The 18,692-nt window shown below is 43.8% G+C and overlaps 1 protein-coding gene across 1 annotated transcript in view; it reads right to left on the reverse strand.

Moving 5' to 3' along the window:
- LOC138447628 (uncharacterized) overlaps positions 1-18,692 on the reverse strand; it is a 1,020,308-nt gene that overhangs the window by 692,644 nt on the left and 308,972 nt on the right. The window lies entirely within an intron of this gene.

Here is an 18,692-nt window from a genome sequence, read left to right on the forward strand (position 1 = left end):
GTAAAACAGGGATGCGTAACAGCACCCGTGGTGTATAATCTATACGTTTATGATATCCTATTAGCACTGGCCGAGGCGAATAACTGCCCACCCAAAATGGGGGAAGAACCGTGCACAGTTTTAGCATATGCAGACGACCTGGTTATCTTTGATAACACTATAGCTTGTATTAGGCGCTCTGCGGCGACTCTATGGGAATATGCCAAGATTAATGGTCTGTCGATCAACCTAGACAAGACAAAGGTGATCAGATTCACGAAGAAAAGAGTATCCCGAGTCGAGCTCTGGGTGAGTAATAATATTATTCTATATTCCCCTTCCTATCGGTATCTAGGTGTTGAAATTGAACCGCTGGGCGACTATTCCCTGTGTAGACAAGGGCGAATAACTAGGGCGCAGCAAGTAAGAGCTCTAATTGCATCATTCACCTGCAAGCAGGCCGGTTTTACCTTGTGGGGGACGAGACACTTATACATTCAAGTGTTTGCACCCATGATCACGTATGGGCTGGAAGCCCTTGCTTCATTCAACCTGGCCTGGCTGCAAGTGATGGAGGGAAAATGTTGGCGACGTATACTGGGATTACCTCCGAGTGTCCCTATGGCCCTGATTAGGCTTGGGCTGGGTCTGCCTTCTCTTAAAGCACTGGTTCTTAAAAAGAGGGCGTGCTTCTATCTCAAGATGAAGAGCAGTTCTCCTAACCCGTTATTGGCTATCTTACATCAAGAAGTGAGTAAAAAGGATACCACGTCTCCCCTCCAGAAAGATATGAGCAAATTTCTTAGAGATATAGGTTGGATACATAGAGGGGCAACTGTTACCCAGGACGTTTTAACAGCGCTTGGCAAAAAGGTAGACCTCTGGGACTGGCTGGAGAACTTCTCACACTTGAGTAGTTTAAAGTCATGTGCTTTTGTCAAATATAGACTCTACAATTTTATGAAACCTCAAGCCTATTTGTACCTCTGCCCCTCCATAAGGCTCAGACGGTTTATTACTCTATTCCGCCTGGAGCAATTACCGACTTTGTATTGTGATGTTATTGTATACCAAGTGCAGACACCATCGCTCAGGAATTGATATTGTATGCCCGGTACAGCCTGAAATAACAGGTACAGTCCAATATCTAAGGTGCAGCCTCACACACAGAGGTGCTTCCATCCATCATAGGTCAAGTGTAGGATCATTTGCCCAGGCTAGCCTTGTGCTTGTGGGCCAGCTATACCCCAGCAGTAGCATATTTCAGACAAAGGGCTCAATAGTCAAGAAAGTAAAAAAGGGCCCAGAATGGGTAAGACGTGGCAGTGGGGCAGGCGTAGGGGTTCGGTGTAGTGTGAACAGAGTTTGGGTGTTTTATTGGTGCACTGGCTTACTTTTATGTGATCTCACTTTAAGCATGTAAGGAGCAATGAAAAACTGAGGCAAGGCGATTTGCCTAGGATCACACAATCTGTTTAAATGATGAAGCAAATATTTGAGACCAGGTGTCATGCCTCACAAACTCCTATTCACCAAAAAGACCAAATCTCCTCCCATTCTATCTATTGTTTTAGATCACCATATTACGATGTTTGCATTATGTTTTTTTTAATGAATAGAACCAGTTAGTTGTGTTTATTGAAGTGGACTTGCAAAGCCCACAACTACATTCTAAATAAACCTAAAAATAGAAAAGAAATCTTTATCAAAATGTTGGCTAAAACATGTATGATTTATTCTCATGTTTTCTAAACCACACATGCTAATGAAATGTTTACATGTTTGCACTGTGATTAACATATTATAACGTTACGAAAATAATGTACACAAAAAGCATCAACATTTTAGGGATGAAAAGCTGCGTCTCCTGCGCTGGGATCAAACCAGAGACAGGCTGCACGCTGACCACAATTACAACCCCTTCTCCCGACTGTATGAAAAAGAAGTTATTACAGACATTTACTAAAGCACATAGAAACAAAAGTGTAAGAGAAAAATAAAAAATCAAATCACATCAAATGCTATTCACCCACGCACACACGGCACTGGCAAAGGTGGAAAATTACCATTGTCCTTATGCCAAGGGAAAAAGTGCAAAATCCTGAAGGCACCGCTTGTCGTGGTTTCACCCACTGAACAAGCAGTTGTAATTTTCTAAAGTTGAATTGAACTGTACACACTTATAATGTCAATATTAGAGTCATTCATTTTATGTCAATAGTTTTTGATTGAGTGATACATCACATTATAGCATTGTTAAGGCATTTCTTGTGCCTGTGTTGAGCGATCTATAGCCACTAAGCCCAATGGGTGATTAACACACCTGACAAAATGGATGCCGAACGCCTCTTAAAGGTAGGCAGGGGTGGACAAAGCAACAAGACTTAACTCTCGGGTGGTGTACGACGCTGGCACATAGGTACAACTAGTTCACATAGAAAAAACATATACTGATATAGTGAAATATCTATACCTTTATTATGTTACACATCTTTAGCAGTTCAAATACGTACTTCGGCACATAATACACTATATTAAAGAAATAGAAATGGGCTCTCATCACTCTAGTACGTGTATGTGGGTCCAGTAGCATAGATAGGCACCCAGCATAACATGATTGGAGGAAAAGGAGAACAAAGGAACTAAACTGCCTAACGAAATACGAAAACCATCCAATATTGCTTGCAGCCACTGGCACAGTGTTCTAAAGGCACAACCCACCCTTGTTTTATGTGATAGGTCCTAGACGTGGTGGTCAGCGCCCAAACCATACACACAAGGGGTATGGAGAAAAAAGAGAACTAGACAGACAGGGGTGGCTGGTGATTTTCTTTAATTGGAGGGACAGACATATTTCCCAGAAACATGCCAGAGCGAACAAGCATAGCGAGTGAACACCACCAATGGATGAGATTTTAGAGGGGGCGGGGGGTCCCTTTGAGGATATTGGTTTTAATAATGGGTTAAAAATGTGCATTAAACAGCACAATTTGTGCACAAAGTTGGGTAAAAAGCCAGACAGTTTGCAATTCGTTTTTTAGGGTAAATCCAATCCAAAAATGCAATACGTGCAAGTCACTAACCGTGCACAGGAGCATTTCCAAATGCATTTTCATAATGCCTTTGCCTAAATGCATGCCAGTATAAGAACATTTTGACTCTGGGAGTGCCCAAACCTTTCCACTATGGATGCACAAATATGCCAGTATTCCAATAGAAGAACATATTTATGTTCCCTTTGTCATTAATGAAACTATAAGAAATCATCTCCACCCTAGCTATGCCAATAGATGGTGCCATCCCCATCATATGTTACATATGTAAGAACATACAGCTTTCCCTTTAAAAATACCATGCAACTGCCTGCTTTGGATTTGACATGATATTGAAGTGTCACTTTTGATTTCTGTACTGCCATCTATGCTCTGTGTACTATCAAAAAATAAAGATTTAAATAAATGAAAATGAAAACATGTCCAAACTGGCTGCACAACGTAGGACAGTCTAGACACAAAATAATACTTATCATGTTTGCCTTCATTTGATAACCAGTAAGAAATGCCATGTCACAGTAAGAAATAGCTAGACTGGTTGCACCAAAATGCCAGTCTAACTACGTAATAACACTTGTCACACTACATTTATCATAGATGCCCAGTACAAAATGTCATGCCACAATAAGCGATAAAAAACATTTATCATACTAGTTTTATCATATATTCCCAATAAAAATGTCATACTACAATTAGAAATGGCTAGACTGGCTGCACCAAAATGATAGTCTAGCCACATAATAACATATATCATCCTTGTTTTGTCAAAAACATTTTGTTTGTTTGTTTTATTTGTATTTGTTTTTACAAACCTTTATAATTCACAATTAAAATCACAATATAAAAATTAAAACAGAAAAAGCTTTACAAAATACAAAAAACAAGAAGCCCCCAGATACAGCTTTAAAAAAAAAAACACAAGCACAGACTTCCATAGTACCAATTAACATTCTTCCCTTCTTATGATTTCAATATTTCACTCTATAAGAATGTCCATGGTTTTACAAATGACACCAACGCCAGACACTTGGTCCTAGATGGGGTATTTATATGTTTCTTCCACTCTTCTTTCCAAATGCAGGGTCAGGCATTCCAGAAACAAGTGCCTTAGAGATTCTACTCTTTACCCATGCAGGGCCTGCATGTCAGATGATTCCATGAGCCCACGCCTTATCTGTACTTCTTTCATGGGTAACAAATTCCACCTCAACCGCATAATGAGGTTACGATAGGTCTTATTTGGAAAAAGTATTAAATACGGCTCTTACTCCTTAATTTGTGCTCATGTGAATGGTGGCGCAGGGAAGAATAACCATGAAACCGCTCTTCAGTATTCACCCAGTCCTGATCATACAAGGCCCTTTTCACTTTTTCAGGATTTGTTGCAAAAAAGTCTGCATCCAATCCCAATTCCTCTAACAAATGTTCACAATTTGATCTTAATTTTCCTAAGTACATATTTGAATTGAGCAATACATTCCCTCTCCTTTTTAATTCAAAATTGGCTCCCGTAAATAGGTTCTTGGAATTGGATGATATTATTTTATAGCACAAAGACAAACCCTGCCACTGAACTCGTGTCCTTAAGGAAAGAAGGCCCAGCCCATATCTTATGACTGCAACCAGAAGTCCACTAGGAACCCCGAGTACTGCTCTCCATATTTTGCCTTTGACCCTATCCCACCAGGCATAGGTCGTATCAGGCCACAATTCCAGACCATCTAGAAGCACTGGTACAACCTTTCATTCGTAAAATTGAATTCCAGCTTTCGCTGAAAATCTTCCATATCTCTTGTCGACCTGAACCAAATGATTTGTCAGATTCTCTGCTTTGAAGGTCAGCAAGACATGTGTATCCCTCAGGGGGGCTTTTGAGGAAAAGTAAAAGCCAAGAAATGTTATACTTGCTCATCCCCCACCGTATAGTCCTCGAACCTTCATGTCTTGTGACCCTGTTTCCTGCCCCCCGATAGCTTGAGGATTTTGGTCTTAGTTGGATTAATTGTAAGACCATTCAATTTCGCATATTTCGCGAAAGCACCCGAAAGGCTATTCATCTCAATCCTAAACCTATCGAAAAGCAGGAAGTCGTTTGCATATGACACCCAAGGAATCCTTACTGCTCCCAGTCGGGGTAGAGTGGGGTTCATAGCCATCGGTCCAAGGCACTCCCCTATGTCTGAGACATATAGGTTGAAGAGGCAGGGAGCCAAGGCACATCCAAGCTTCAAACCGACACCTGTATTTATTCTGTGCGAAAGATCCCCAACTTAGTTCAAAGGAACATATATCCCTGTACTTTCATGTAAAGCCATGATCAACCAAAGGAGCCCCTGTGGCATACCCTATTGCTGTAATTTCAACCACAATCTGCGGTGGTCGACACAGTCGAATGCCACAGATTGGTCTATCAAGGCCACATAAATGGTAAGATTTGGCATCCACCTTGTCCTTTCCTGTAACTCCCTAACTATGGCTTGCTGTTGTAAGTCGAGTGGCCCCAACAGAAAGCTGTTTGGAATTGGTCCAATCTCCCTGTTGAATACACCCAATCATCCATGTGTCGTAACAGTAATCCGGCAAATATTTTACTTTCTACCTTCAACAGGGAGTTTGGCCTATAGTTCCTCGGGTCCCATTTATCCCCCCTCTTATAAATCGGGACCACATAGGCGGACCTCCATGTCTCGGTAAACAACCCGCTGTCCATTATATTGCCTTACTGACTTTAAGATTCTGCAGAGTTTCTTCCCTCCTTTCCTCCATTTGAGGGTTAGTTGTCAAATTCCATTGGTCTACATTCTTTCCCAGCTGGCTGCCCTAAGGGTGCCCTGTTGTGCCACTTGCTCACCGGGTCGATTTCCCAAACGACACCCAATGTCCGCGGTTAGGTGAGGCATTACTCGCCGAAAAACTAAACTCTAAGGCCTCTGCCTCTGGCCTAGTGCAAGTTTCAGTGTGCAAAAATCAGGATCAAAACCCCTTGGTGCCTATACAAATACCTTTACAACAGAATTCTAAAATAAACTCTAAAACACATCCCACTTCAATTTGTATTAAATCGACATAGTATAATGGAGATTTTCTCGGATATTCCTTTATTGGAGGATGTTGGCACTAACGATATAGACCAAGTTGAATTTATTAATGATAAATCTTTGAGCACTGCCATAATATGGTTGAGATCTAGAGTTGTGCTAAATACCATATGGTTGGCTAAGAACGAATTGTTTGAGTTGGGTTTTATATTGGTGGTGGGGCCTAGACAGAAGAATGTTAGCACACTAGTTGCAAGTTCTAAGATTGTTGAGAATACATTGCCACAAATAACAGCAGTTCCAAGTCAATCCGCTCAAGTCGTTTCTCAATGTGTTTGCAAGTGTAGTGGTGCCACGAGATAATTAGCTCCACTGTGAAAACAAAGAGTTATCGCCTTAATATGCTGGAACACGTGTGGATATCGGCATTTGATGAATAACAAGGCGTTTTGATCTGGTAATGCTACAAGAGACCTGGCTACTTTTTGCTCCGATATGGGACGACCATGATATACATATAACTCCGGCTAGGAAGGGGTTGAGAGGTCGCCCAACGGCAGGACTCTTGACTGGAAGTAAAACAGCTCAGATTTGCACATAATATCTGTACCGGCGCCGAATGCATTCATGCAATTAACATTTGTGCATGATGGCGCACTTACATATGCATTGGTTAATGTTTATTGGAACCCTGTGGGGATTGAGGATGAAAACATTTTTCGGGATCTGAATGAATTACTGGAGCAATTTGTAACATCAGGGCCGTGTTATACTATCGTTGCTGGAGGCCTAAACCAAAAACGTGTCCCAAAAAGGGGAAGGGTATCACAGTGGGACCACATGATGAAATCCCCTAACTTACACAGGCTGAATGGTGCATTTGTGGATGACATTCCCCCATGACACACATGGCAGAGAGGAAATGCGAAGGCCACCTTTGACTATATATATGTAGATCTATTAATGCTCTCACGGATTGTGCAATTTCGAGTGGATTCAACAGAACCCAGTGACCATCAAATGTTGACGTTAAAATGACACACTGATGAAGCCTACAAAACACAGTTGCATCCAGCTCAATTGGACACTATGTCTGTCAATAATGGCTTAAATCGCGTGTCCTGGACTGATAAGTCGTTGAAACAGCTCAGTGGCACTCTAGTTGCAACTTTTTATAAATCCTCAATAGGCCAGCCTAGGACTGATGTGCAATATTATGATGTTATGCAACAATTTAGTTCGGAAAAACCTAAAAGCTTGTTTAGACCGAGAAATACACATATATTTGATCCAGAAATAAAATCTAGGAAAACTCTGTTTCAATATCAGAAACGGGAGGCCCTGAAACTCCCGTGCCTGATGAGATCTTCTGCACTAACCAATATAAAGACAGCTTATAAAAACTGGATGCGGATGCGAAAGGCACGTACGTATCAGGAAGACGGGGAGAAATTGCTACAGGTTATACACTCCAAAAACACGGCTCAAATCTGGCTAATTCACAATGAGGCCCTAACATCCTTGCAAGCAATAATTCAAGCAAATGGTGTGACTGAGCATGCCTGGATAATGCATTTCTCCAAACTATATGGCAAACCAGCAAACAAGTGTAGAGTATCAATATTGAAATCATTAGTACCAACTACCCCCTTCCATCTGTCTTTTGATCGAGAGGATATTCTGTACTTCATTAACAAAGCGAGTCAGTCCAAAGCCCTTGGACCTGAGGGTCTCTCAAACTTAATCTTAAAACAGCATCCTGTAATTAGGGCGATTATATAGTTTCATATATTTTCAGAGATCAAAGGCTCCCAACGAATACCACAATCATGGAAACACTCTATTGTGCTTCCTATATATAAAAAGGGTGACCATCAGAATCCCGAGAGCTATAGACCAATAGCACTACTAGATGCACCAAGTAAAATATTCAGTCATATCATGTTGAAGGAGCTGGATGCGTGGTTATTAAGAGCAGATAAAAGGGACCCTTTTCAGTCGGGTTTTGTTGCTGGCCTAGGCACTTCACCGAAAATCACAATACCTTGGGCAAAAACAAGCACTGTACATAGCATTTCTAGACATCCGTGCAGCTTTCGATTCAATTGACCGCTCTTTATTGTTTGATAAATTAGAAAAGTATGATTGTCCATCTTCTCTACTGACCATTATTAAGTTACTTCATTCTGACACATCCATGCAGGTCAGACTCACATTGGAAGGCTTACTGTCAGCGGTGATTAGCACGGAAAGAGGCTTGAGACAGGGCTGCATTTTGGCTTCCACATTGTTTAATTTCTTTATTTTCGACATTGGCGTTAAACTTGGTGAAGCGATAGCTGATGCCCCTAAACTGGGTAATCAGAAGATTATGTGGCTGTTATATGCGGACAATCTCGTCCTCCTCTATCAGACACCGAGAGATTTACAGAACCTTCTACATAAGCTGAATGACTATGCCAATGAAAATAATTTAACTATAAATTATGAAAAAACTCAAATTGTGATTTGCAGTAAAGCTCGCCAAACCAAAGTCTTAAAACCTGTGTGGGCCCTTAAGAGCCATAAAATCGAGGTAGTAGATCAATATAAGTATTTGGGTGTTCCATTCAATAATACTATGACAAATACAGCAAATTTAACAAGTCTGCACGCGAAAATTAGGACTCTAATTTCCCAGGCAAACATTTTGAAATATAAATTTGGAAAATTCACATATAGGCACATTATGTTTTTCTATCGCCAGAAGGTCACACCAATAGTCACGTATGGCGCAGAAACAGGGACAGGCAATGTTGGCAACGTCTTGAATCCAAATTCTGGAAATTGGTTTTAGGGCTTCCAGCTCTGCACCGATGGCCGTAATGCGGTTTGAACTTGGGGCACTCTCCTTAATTAGTCAAGTCCTGTGGAAAATGTGTAGCTTGTTCAGAAAGTGTGTTATGGGGTATTGTTCTAAGAACATTCTTAGTACAGTGATCCAATACTTAACAGCCTCTGAAGACAATTTTCCCCAGATTTTGATGAAATGTATGCTGGATGCTCTAACATCTGCAAATGCATATACTGAAATGCTTCTAAATAATCCAGGGAAAGCAAAATGTAAGATCTATCAGTATGATTGGATATATACATTAGAGCAATGTAAAGGTTACGCAGATTATAATGCCTCTGTTTTTGGATTCAAAAGATATGGTATTATGGAAGATTATCTGAGAAAGTGCCTGTCAAATCATTTGTGTATGCAATATTTGAGAATAAAACTGAATTTATGTCCGAGAAAAAGAAATTCTCGCAAGGAGAGGCATTATACAGATAGATCAAAATGTCTGTCGTTTTTGTAAGAACTTGGAGCAAAAATAATCTTTGCTGCATCTAGTGGTAGAATGTCCGCTTTTAAATGATTTAAAAGGTCTGTTTCATGTTTGCTACGCCCTGTCTAGCGAAGTAATATGGATTCTATATTTTCAAGTCCAAGAATTGCCGCAAAAATTGCACTTGCACAATATGTAAATGCAATACTACCAGAATTGAAGAAGGGATCTTAAAATGGACTTGAGAAGATTGCTTGTATAGGATTGATCTGCCTTTTTCTGAGCCTGATACTACATTGCTAGGTGTAGCCACCATCATTTTAAATTTTAACTGTATTTTAAAAGGAGTTGAATTCAATGATTGTTCACATTGTAAATATGTAATGTATTACATGCTTTTAATTGTGTGATATAAAGTATTTGAAAGGTTGAGTTAATCAGCCAACCAAATAAAAAAATAAAAAAATAAAAAAGAATCCAAATGGACATATGACTAATTAAACATGTTGATAGAGGCTGTGCATCCCTAATTTCTACAATTTTCAACAGTGTATACAGTTATTCAATTTGACTGGAGAGATGAGCAGAGCTGTACAAATACATTTAAAATTACAGGTAAACCCTGAAATTCCAATTCTTTTTCTAGAGTTCCCTGACTACCTTATGGGGACAGGAAAAATGCCCTCGGGCAGGTAAGTACCCCCAGAGTCATTTTAGGGGAGTTACAGCACAGGTAGAGAGTTCCATAGGAATCAACAGGACAAAGTCAATGGAATTTCCACTTGTATGGAGGTAGGTTTGTTTTACCCCAGAGGTGCGGATTCCATGGCTGTCATGCCTGCGCCATGGGCGCATACATTGGCGATCAATATGGACAAATTGTTATTCATTTATCTACAGAAAACTCTTGGATCAACCGCTATTCACTATTTGGACTTTATTTCCCATTTGCAACACTTTGGTGCTTTTTTATTTTTCCCAGAAAACTACACTTACCATAATGCACATGGCTATAACCATCTATTCCTGGCTATTCCTATTTTTCTTCATCAGAACTACTCCCCAGAAGCCCTAGGGATTTACTCTGCTTCCACCAGCTCAGGAACAGAGAGGGAGGTGGCCGATTGTCTGCAGGTGTGCTGAGCCAGGTGCAACCAATTAGCCTGCCTCTGTGCTGGGCTGGGCAGTATAAAGGCTGCTGCCTGCGAGAGCTCAGTCTCTTGCATTGAGAGTCCTTCCGGCACCTTTTTGCTTCCAGCTACAAACTTTGTATGCTGTTTCCTGCTTTCACCTGCTTTTTGTTCCAGAGCCCTGCTCCTCTGGACGTCCTGCCTTGCAGCCTGCTACACCCTGCTGCCTACAGCCCTAGCCTTTTGGGCTCCCTGCCTCAGCCCTGCTCTTCCAGGCTCCTGCCTTGCAGCTGATCACGCTCTGCTGCCTTCCAGCCCCGCCCTTACCCTGCCGGGCTCTCCACATTGCAGCCGATCACACTCTGCTGCCTTCCAGCCTCCGCCCTTGCCCTGCTGGGCTCTCCACATTGCAGCCGATCACGCTCTGCTGCCTTCCAGCCTCCTCCCTTGCCCTGCCTGGCTCTCTACATTGCAGCTGATCACGCTCTGCTGCTTTCCAGCCTCAGCCCTTGTCCTCTGGGCTCCCTGCTCTGCAGTCTGCCTCACTCCGGCTGCCTTCAGCCCTTGTCCTCTGGGCCCCCTGCTCTGCAGTCTGCCTCACTCCGGCTGCCTTCAGCCCTTGTCCTCTGGGCTCCCTGCTCTGCAGCCTGCCTCACTCCGGCTGCCTTCAGCCCTTGTCCTCTGGGCTCCCTGCTCTGCAGCCTGCCTCACTCCGGCTGCCTACAGCCCTTGTCCTCTGGGCTCCCTGCTCTGCAGCCTGCCTCACTCCGGCTGCCTACAGCCCTTGTCCTCTGGGCTCCCTGCTCTGCAGCCTGCCTCACTCCGGCTGCCTACAGCCCTTGTCCTCTGGGCTCCCTGCTCTGCAGCCTGCCTCACTCCAGCTGCCTACAGCCCTTGTCCTCTGGGCTTCCTACTTTGCATCTTATCACGCTCTGCTGCCTACTACTTACCTTTTTCCGCTGGGTTCTCGGCCTAGCAACCCTCTACAGTCCTCTGCAACCTTCTACGGTCAGCGGCTCTGCCCCTCAAGGCCCACTTCTTGCTGCCCGGCCCTTCTGGGTTCCTTGCCGTGCAGCCTGCTTTACTCTGCTGCCATAAGCCCTTTTTCTCTGGGCTCTCTACCTTACAGCCCTGCTCCTGTGGGCTTGCTCATTGCTTTCCTGCTCCTCTGAGCTCTCAACCTTGTTCCTTACTGTCCTCTGCTATCCTATCCTGTTACACGACTTTCCCTTCATTTCCTTCTGCTAGTTTGCTATCAACCTCCTTTTCCTGGATTTGTCTGTAAGTATCTTCTCTGGTACTGTTTGTAGACCCTTTTGTACAGAGCTTGTCTCTTGGTTCCCATCAGTCAACCTCTGCCCCTTCCCTTGTCTCGTTTCTACATTACAGACACCCATAGCTGCTGTTCCAGCTGCTGTTCCAAGCCATGAGCAAACAGCGTGGGCCTCTGTTATAGCAAACTGTGCAGAAGGCTAGAGTTTTTTCCTAAGGTTCGTGGAATACTCTTTTCCTATATCTGCATACACCCCAAGAGGGAATTCATTCTGTACCTTTTTCCTTGCTACTCTTGCCTACTCTTCGTTCTCTTTCCTTTCTGCTGTGTGTGTACTTATCTGTCCACTTTCGTTTGGCACAACCACCCAAACCCTTTCTGGGTGTCCTGTGCCATTCTTAATAGAGTGCCATCCCTGACAATGGCACACAATCCCATGGAGGACTAGGGGAGACTTTATCTAAGATATCCAGAGTTTGGAGGATGAACCAGCAGACCCAGAGGAAGATGAAGCAGAGCAGGAAGACCCCAAATGTAATCAGTGGGAAATGCGTTTGAGACTGGCCTCCAGAGAATCTAGACCCCAGTCCAGAGGGACTTCTGAGGGTGAGTATCTGTAATACCACCCCAGAACCCAGAGGTAAGTACTCATATTGGCAGGTTCAGCGAAAACTGCTCCAGCACAGTGAAACAATACAGGTAATTATAGGCTTTACAGGATCTTGTGCTTAAACTTTCAGCCAGCGAAGACTCCCATGACCGAAAAGAAGAACAAATGGCCTTCCAACATTGACAGCATTCAAGCCTGGAGTGAAGAATCCAGCAAGGAAGACTCGATGGACAGTGCTCGTAGACAAAAAAGGATGGCAGACTAGCAGAAAATCAAACATGGATAGGGATAACATCTCAAAGCACCCTAGAACATCCCGAACAGCAGATTAGGTAAGGTATTGAGAACCTAGGAACCTTCCGGACATATTTTTATTTTTTTATTGCATATTCATTTACTACAAAAACTTTAGCAAAATCCTCCTTGTCTTAAAAATCCTTTGACCTTTCAATATCCGCCAGAATCGAATAGGTTAAAACATTCCCTTAAGAATTTGACTGCTGCAATGGTCAATGCAGTCTTCTCCCCTCTCAACAGAAGGGTCCACCAATCCGCTGCAGTTAAGGTAGCCTAACCTTCAAGAAAACTCATCAGATGTCTTGATCGGCGTTAAGGCTGTACATCTCATGAACAAGTGAAGAAGGTTTTTAACCAAGCCTGTAGCCTTGCAGAATCTACAGCACAATGAGTTCGGCCCATCCCCGCTCTGGCTGACAAGACCTCCATTGTTTTAAAAAGGTTTAATCTGATCCTCATAAATTGGACCCTGAAGTTGGGGTCCGGAAATTTCCTTAGATAATCTGGAATGTTGCCCCTAAATCTTGTTTCCTTTGCGAGGTTATAGAAAGGTTTGTATTTGTTTGCTTCCTCATTTGTTGTAATCCAGTCTAGAGTCCACATCTTCTTCTTGACCTTCCCTGGATTATGACAAAGTTCCTCCACAGAGACACCTAGGAACCCTAGAGTAGATCTACAGTCATCTCCCCATTTTACAACAGTGCTCCCGTTTTCTTTCATCAGCTCTGCTCTTATAATGGCCAGGATTGAAGCCGGGTTCTCATTCATACATTTTCCCAAAATGTTCAGCGTTTTCCAATCTGCCAGTGCATTCAGGCAGCTTAAACCCATTTCGCGCCTGATTATCGTGATTGGGACTACTCGTGGTAGGCCCAGGACCAGTTTCCAGAAGGTCTCCTCCAGGAGAGACAAGTGCTTTTTAGGGAACCAGAGCAGAGCCTCCGCTCCATACGTCAGCATCGGGACCACCTTTGCTTTGTACATCTCTATTATTGGTAACAGAGAGTACCGGCAGTACCTACTTTCAGAATTAGGGCCTTGTTTGCTAGGGCGGTTGCTTTTTCCTTTACAAGTATGCGTTTTCTCTGCACCGCTGGAGATCTACTAAAAGGATTCCACAGTGTTAATCGCCCCAGTCCCCAGGGATCATCCGAAAAGGTTGTTTCCTCGAGGTGCTTCCCTTTTTTATTGTTAGAATCTTTGTTTATTTGGAGGTCATTTTCCAATGCATATTTGTTTAGATTGTTTTAAATGTCTTTGTAAACCTACAGCTGTTTGATCTAAGAGAACTAGATCATATGCATATGGACAGGGGACCTTTACTCCACCGATTGTGGGAGTATCTGTTTATTTCCATAAAGTTAGCCAAATCAGAAATGTAGATATTAAATAACTCAAGGGCCAGAGGGCACCCCTGCTTGACTCCTCTCCTAGTTGGAAGTTCTTCACTTAGCTACCCGTTAGCATTTAGCTGCACTCTGATGTTGGTGTGAGTATGGAGGGTCCATAGCTGGTCCACAAGATCTTCCGTACACCTCCAGGCTGCCAGATTGTTCCACAGACGCTGCCTGTTGATGCTATGAAAGGCTTTTTTAAAGTCCACAAAGGCTAGATAGATTTTACCCTTCACCTTGAGGGCTTTATCCTTCAGGATGGATAAGAAGATCAGGAGAGATGTTCCCAGGCCCTTTACGAATCCACTCTGGAAGACATAATTTCGACCTTCTCTGTGGGACAACTTGTTCAGTTTCTTTAGGAGTAGGGCTGCATAGATTTTTCCCAACACGTCTAACAGGACAATAGGCGAGTAGCTGTTTGGGTCATGTCTATTACTGCTCTTACATATCAGGATCACGTTAGAGGACTTCCATGAGGCAGTGATGTTTTGCGCTGCCAACACGTTCTTCAAGATGACCCCCAACATTGAGGCCCATTCTTCCGGGTTTCTTTCATAGATGCATTTGATAGACTGTCTGGGCCTAGGGCGCGCAAATGCTTGACACGCTTTATCAGGTTTTCCAGGTCTTCCTGATCAAAAGACAAGCACCAGGGGCTAGATCAGCTCCGCCGATCATCCTCTCCTAAGGGAATAAGTGTACAAGTAAATGTGTCCAAACCGCCTCTGCCACCCCATTTTTCTGTACAAGTTTAAGGTCCTGGCTTGACTGTTTGAGCTGTGGTCTTATTGCTGATGGCTTTCTTCATCCGCTCAGCGTCTTTCTGGATGATGGTGCTTTTATAGCCTCTAAGCCAGTTTTTGTAGTTGTTTCAGATCTTTTTGTTCCTCTTTTTCCCGGTACAGCAGGCTAGATCTCTTAGCTGTCCGGACAACCTTTTTAATTTCTCGTTTTTTTGCAGCTACATGCTGGTGCCCATCAGGTACTTTCTTATTTATATCATTTTTAACCAGGAATGGGGCCAGGATTGGGACGTAGTTGATAATACTCAGATTTAAGGTGTTCATCACTGCGAGTCTTGCATAAAAAGCCACGATTGTGTGTTCTACAGCTCCTTTTGACATTCTTAGACAGCATCCATTGTTTGCTGTCTCCAGCTGAGAGTTCATTATTTGTCTGTGTTTCAGCGCCATGGCAGACCATGCAATTTTTAGTATGTTGTGGTCGCTTGAACTGGATGGAAGTACTTCAAGGGTGCCCACGATGTCGATCAGATCCCTGGAAACAAAGATGAAATCAATGACTGATGTTTGCGAGCCCCAATCCCAGATTGGGGTGACAGCCCCCAGCTTTTTCAAAGTGACCATTCAGAATATGAATGTCCCTGCTCTCCATTAGGGCCATCCAGATTGTCCCTCTCTGTATATGCATGTTTTGTGAGTTCAGCTCTCCCTGAATCGGTTTCCCATTCCGATTTATACAGGTCAAGTTCAGGTCTCAACAAAGTACTACTGAATGGTCGCCCCGACTATAGGATTCGTCAATTGCTGTACCAACTCCAACAAGTGTTTCTTTTGTGCCAGATCATAGCAGGTGCCAATAGATGTTAATAATTGTCCGGTTTGTGGGCTGCCCCTCCTTTGAGTTTGGACGGTACCCTTTTTTTAACAGCATGGTTTGCTGAATGAAAGGGCCTCCTCTGTTGTGAGACCCCACCTTGTATCCCTTCCCATTCCTGATTAAACTCAATTGGCCTGTTTGAGGATGGCATGCTGCGCCCATCATGGCTGGGTTTATGACAGTGGTGAAGCCAACCAGAGCTGGGCCTTCTCTTAACCACATTTCTTGTAAACATACAAAGTCCCCTTTAGTAAACAGATGAGAACACCATTGCGTGTTCCATGAGGCCAATGTAAGGGTTTTCCTTTTATTCACTAGGGGGCTCAGCTAGTACTTGTCTTAGTTTTTAAAGCAGCCATCATCCAAGCTCAATATTCATACTCAGAAAGCTCTGGTGGTTTTTGGTTTTTTAATGCACAAAATCTATCCTGGGCTGTTCCTGCTTGATGTTTTATTGTTCGCGTCAGGTTTATCCTTACGAGACTTTGGGAAAAACCCTGATTGGAGAGTCGGGAACAATTATAGGATAGGTCACCCCTTTTGGCCCTTGTTGCCTCCTTTCTGTGGAGTTGAACCTAGTAGAACACGTAACAAGGTTTCTAGCACCAGGGGTCCCTGAGTGTGGACTATGTGAGGGTAGTCGAACAGCGTCCGGAGTTCCCCAGTCACTTGTATCTGTAAGATCAAATCCCAGGAGCAAGAACCTCGGCCCACGTACAGCATCAAATTCTTTACCACAGTGGACAAAAGGTGAAGATGTACTAAGTCTGTACACTCTTCCCGTATAAACTCCACGATGGCAAGATCATCAGTATTAATTTGATGGAGTGCTGGAAAACAATGGCATAGCCTCAGCACATTAAATCTGCTTAAGATAAGATCCACTCCTCTGTCCATGACCCTTTCTAATCTGAGACATCTCAGATGGCCTCTGTTTGTAGGGTTGTTTTTTGGCTTTCAGGGCCGTCTGTTTCGTCATGTCTTAGTCTATGTAGGGGGCGACTTTCCTTTATGCGGTCCCGATGGTCATCCGGGATATGAAAATGAGACTTGGAGTTACTGTTGGTGATGAACCAGCTGATCCCTTATTGATAACACGCATTTGCTCATCATGGTCTTCTTGTTCAGGGGTGGACCCTCCTGCTCCAGACAAAGGGGGGAATGACTTCACAAGTGCGTACACACCTTAGCATCCCTTATCTTGTGCTCTGAGGCTTTGGCGATGGCTATTGCCCTTTTTTCTGCCAGAGTTAGAAAGGGTTTTTGCATATCCACACCGCTAAAATCCACTGTTCTGTGGCTGACATTCAGAGAAACTGAAAAAATTGAGATTTCATCTGGAGCCTCCCCTTCGCCCTTCCGAGAGTAAGTAGATACATTTAAAAGTGTGTTTGAAAACCTCAAGGTCAATGTTGTCCTGAACCTGATTTTGGTTTGTTTCTACAGTCGACTTCCACTCTACTTTTCTGTCGACTTTAAACGTTTTGCTTTCTTGGACGGGTCTCCCTGATTGCGGGAGAAAGAACTTTCACAGGAAACTTTGAGAGTTATTTGGCTTAACCATTAGGATTTTACTTTGATCAGTGTTAGGGATCAGCCTCAGCTGGCTTCTCTTCCATTTAGGGCAAAGAGTGGGAAAGATTTTAGTGATGTGCCTTCTGTTTTTGGTTTTTCCACCCATTGTCGCTCTGGCACCCCTAGAGCGGTGCCTATTTTAGAGCGTGGATCTGTTGGAACTTCCATCGAAGTTGCGGTGGCTCCGTGGGCCTCAACCACCATAATAGGGCTTTCGTCTACCGCCTGGGCCAGTCTGACTGCTGGTGGTGGTCAGACAGGCTGGGCCATGTCGGACCCCTTTAGATTTTGATCACCCTCACATGTTTGCGGGGTGGCGTGTTTGACCTGTTTAGCTGAGGTCATTGTGACCGCCCCCATCTCCTATTTGCTTCCCTGCTGTGATGTAGCCTCCGATGAAAATCATCTTTGAATGTAACATTGCCAGAAAGGTTGTTTGTTCTTTTAAAGTGTTGTGTAGTGACTCACATAGCTTCATGAAGGGGGACATTGCAATAGTTACTATTGACATTTGACTAAAGGGGTCTTGGCCCGATTATGTTGAGGGGTCACTCTCTTTCCTTCGGGATCGGGAGCTCTCTTGGTAAGCTGTCAAAACAATTACGCTTGGGTTGGGCGATAGGCAGTTTGCAGATTTGTGTGCTCCACCCTGTGCCATAACACTTGCATTTGAGGCATTTTGCACCCGGTAACCTTGTTGTCTGCCTGCTATAGTCGCAAGATGGGAGTCGCAAGACGTTATGTTGAGCTGTTTTGCAGACTCTCTAGACAAGAGGCCATTAGCTTCTTCCTTGTCTGTGGTGGGAGCCATGTCGGGTACCATGGGATCTGTTGTGTGTACCTCCGTCAAGGGTGTACCTGTTTGTCGGCCAAGCATACTAAGGATTGTGGAGCTCTCCTTCAGATGTTCAGGAACCCACTGCAGCATTAAAGTTGCCTGTCTTCCCTCTGACTGAGGCACTAATTCTTTGTGGTGTGCAGCTAGGCCCTTTTCCAGGTCAGGCGGTCCGTCATGGCAGTCCTTAGAGCAATACAGCCTTGATCTTTTTTGTGCTGGGGTTCGCCCCCAGTTCATCAGGTCCTTGGCCGATGAGAACTTTGCTGTTGTCTCTTGAAACCCCACACCCACCGTGCCCTTCAAATGTTCCCCATCTGTATGTTCCACCGTCCTGAGGCCAGGGCGACTTAGCCCACACAACGTGTTGCTAACCTGGGTCGGCCTGAATTAGACTTTCCCTGGTCGCAGAGAGGGGAAAGTGACACTGGGGGGGCCGACCACGCCGGTTTTGGTGCCTTTTCATCCCTTCCACCTCCATTTCACCACAGCATGGGGCACATGTGGTCCCGCTGGCTCCCCCGGCTGATTTCTTTGCAGGTTTGATTTTACTTTCTTTGCTGTTAAGTCC

The sequence above is a fragment of the Ambystoma mexicanum genome, chromosome 3q (genome assembly GCF_040938575.1).
Source record: "Ambystoma mexicanum isolate Mex_15411 chromosome 3q, UKY_AmexF1_1, whole genome shotgun sequence".
NCBI lineage: Eukaryota > Metazoa > Chordata > Amphibia > Caudata > Ambystomatidae > Ambystoma > Ambystoma mexicanum.